The sequence below is a fragment of the Asparagus officinalis genome, chromosome 2, assembly GCF_001876935.1.
Source record: "Asparagus officinalis chromosome 2, Aspof.V1, whole genome shotgun sequence".
Taxonomy (NCBI): Eukaryota; Viridiplantae; Streptophyta; class Magnoliopsida; order Asparagales; family Asparagaceae; genus Asparagus; species Asparagus officinalis.
Window position 1 is genome coordinate 32,431,365 of NC_033795.1, and position 3,764 is coordinate 32,435,128.

Consider the following 3,764-nt stretch of genomic DNA (forward strand, 5'->3'; position numbering starts at 1 on the left):
AGATTCTTAAAATATGAAAGAAAAGAGAGAGTGTGTAGAGATTGGTTTGGGTGTGATTGTTGCAAATAAAAAGACAAAAAAAAAGAAAGAAAGAAAGAAAGAGAAGAAACAAATAAAATAAAATAAGAAAGAGAATAAAACCAAAATAAAAAGCAAATAAAAAGATGAAGGAAATCAAATGAATAAATTAAGAATTTAGGATTGAATCCACTAGTTAACTCCTATTGGGATTTAAGAACTACTTTCTTTTGATTCTTATATTACTTAGAATTATTAAACATAGATTATCAAGTTATTCAGACAAGAATAACCTATCAAAAATATATTCAAGCAATATTATCATTCATAAATAGAAAAAATAACTATATAGTAATTCTAGAATTGAAAAAGCATAAATTACCAAACCGTTTAAGATAAGTACAACCTTTCAAATTCTTTTTCTACCAATTATTATTCTAGTTAATTCTACTGACCATGATCATTTAAGCAGAAAAAAAGCAATTCAAAAACAAAAAAAGACTTGCTTCATCTAATCTGAGATATCTAAAAAAATTCGCTACTCATTCTACTCATAAAAAGAAAGAATAAAAAGCAAATAAATCATTAATCACAAAATATGAATAAAAAAATAAGAAATTAAATCAAAATATAAAACACCAATAAAATATAAGAACTTAAATCCTAAACATACATTTCTGAATAAGAAATAAAAGAGGAAAAATAAAAACTTACATTGCAAGGAGATAGCTCCCTATGAAGCAAATCTTGATCATCAAAAGAAAGAAGAAAAAATTTGAAAAAGGAAGAGAAAAATTTATTTATTACAAACTAATGTTTGTAACTTTGGAAGATCTTCTCTAAAAGAGTAGTCCTCCTCTTCAAAAAAGAGTTTTACAAAATTTTCTATATCTCCCACACTTCTCTATCACTATTTATAGCCTATATGGTACTCAACAACAACAACTTCAAGGCATCATAATCAACCATTTGACTACTTTCTATTTCAAACTAATCATTTAGCTCATTAATTATCCATAATCAACCATTTGACTACTTTCTATTTCAAACTAATCATTTAGCTCATTAATTATCTAATCATTAGTGCATCGATTAGTTTGTAACAAATTCTTATCTTTTTTTTTTGTTAACTTGATGGTTCGACTCCTCTCAGACATTTAGTCTTTGTGGGCTTACTCTAGGCTTCTTTTGGACTTTAAGAGGAGGTCTTTATGCTTCTTTAATTTTTTTTTTCTTTGATAATTTCTTTATTTCTTGTAAATATATGGAAGGAACGATATTAGCAAATATATTAATTTGCTAAAATAGATACTTAGATGTAAGAATCCATCAATATATGTCACCATTATTAACATGGAAAGCAATGGAAGTGGAAGTACATTGAAGCCATGGGAAAAATGAAACTGAAAGGCTTAATACAAAAATAGGAATATAAACCCAACACCTTCATTAGATTGAGACAGAATCTAAGGAAATTATTAACACTCGTATTACACCCTTTTCACGAAGTAGACACACGTTCCTAATCTAATAATAATCCATCACTTGCGGGACCAAAATCATAACATAATCTTTGGCATATTAATAAATCCATCGAGGAAACAAACCCAAAAAAATTAAACTTCTAAAAATATGTTCCCCGGGTAAGGCTAACCCCCTCAATAATACACCAACTCTAACTCCAACAGAAGCGCACGTGATGCATAAACTTGTGACAAGTTGCAAAATATCAAAAATTATAAAACATTTCGCATACCGTCACCCCCAAGCAAGCTCACGGGCACAGTTCAAATTATTGATGTATGGTTAAATCAATAGAGTACTATTCCTATCAGAACCGTGTGCATGCAAATCAGACAATTCTATCTTTATATGTGCCAAATAGGAGGGTAAATTTATAATTTGCCCCCTAATGAGTGGTTCAGAACCACCTGCCGCCTACAGGTGGTTCTAAGAGGATGTGTAGTCATGTCAATATATCCCACTATTCATTTTTCCCCTATAGAAAAACTGCATAAAACTTATAAATTATATAAGTGTTGATGTATGATACTTAACAACAGGGTTTTAGATAGGTTATAGAGTGTTTAGGGTCCCTCAATTCTTCTTCGGTGGCTGATTATTGAGCAGAGAATTTGATCCTGCACACAAACAATGCGTAAGAGGATCAGAGTTGGGTTCTCCGCGGGTTCCTCTGCTGGTCAACTTAATGTTGATCTTAAGTGGAGGTAATATGAGTATTATAGACTTTAGAGCAGAAATTGCGTACATCCATGCAGTAGGCAGTGCGCCTATTTATAGTGGATTCTGAAGGGTATTTGCGTAACTTCGGTTGAGACCAAGCAATCAGCTTGATCAGCTGATACTTTACACGTGTCGGTGTTGGGCAATATGAGTCATCCTCTTAGTTATTATGGCAGTGACAGAAGGACTGCTATGCCAACATGCTCCGATGAGTCAATATGACTCTAGGGGAGATGTAATGATGACTTTGACTTTGCATTTAATGGTATGCTGGCTGGTTGACAGCGAGGGGTTTGAAAAAGACTGTCTTTCATCTCGGTTTTTCAAGGAGGCCAAGAAAAGATGCCTTTGGATTCAGCCACTTGGATAATAGGGCTTCTCGATTCAATCTACTGAATGACAATGCATGGAGTTGGTTTTAGCAGTAGGGTTTGGGCGAGGATGCCTTTTGACTCATCCCTCTAGGAAGGGTGAGTGTTGGCGTCCTTTGGCTCGACCTTCATCGAGTCAGATCGAATCATCGTATAGTTAATATAGGACATGTGTCATCTTCTGGGATGGAATTAGCATTTAGTCATTTCTAAAATATAACATTGGCTCCTCTTTGATATAACAATGGTCCCCTTTCACTCGAACTTGGGTGGCTGAGTCCAAGTGAAATTAAATTGTCACCTCTTAGAATTTAGAGATGCATTTATGAGGGGTCATTGATGGGTGGCTATTGATGTGACATTTTGACATCAGAAGGGATCATGCACCCACGTTGCTTCACTTTCTGAGCAGGAATTGCATGCAAGTTAAAGAGAGTGGTGCTTCGGTTATCGAGAGGTCGCCTCGAATTCTGGAATCCTCTTTAGCCGTCCATCAATGACCAAGTTGACCATTATAATCTCACCACTTGTCCACTTCTTTGCCTATATATATGCTGGAACTTCCAAGGGGTTAGTTTTGCTTGCTTCAAAAACTTAGAATCTTCTTTGTGATCTGAGTGCTTTTCGATCATCCCTAGAATTCTCTCTGACGATCTTATTTGCATAGAAATGGTATCTTCTACTCCAATCGTCACTACTCAGAATGAGGCTTGGATAAATTTGCTTTGAACATTCCATTTTTAAGGTTCACTCGACAGTGCTAGACACCTGTTATGATAGATTTGATATTCCTAGGGCATTCACCATGTCAGCGCCGGAGAAGACCCATACTATGTATGATTACAGTACAACATCACTCCAGTGTACAACAAGCACTTAAAGTATGGTCTGTGTCTGCCTCTCCATTCTTTCCTCTACTTCACATTTGAAGTTTTTGGGGTCTTGTCGTCTCAGATTAAGCTGAACTCTATAGTTGTGCTGGTGGAGTTCGCCATTATTTGTCATCGAGTAGGAGTTGAGCCAACTCTAGGGATTCTTGGCCATCTAATTAGCATCAAGGTCAGCAAGAATGAGGGTCATTTCTATTTTCAAATCTTAGGTGGCTTTAAGGAGGTTTTGAACACTCTCGAG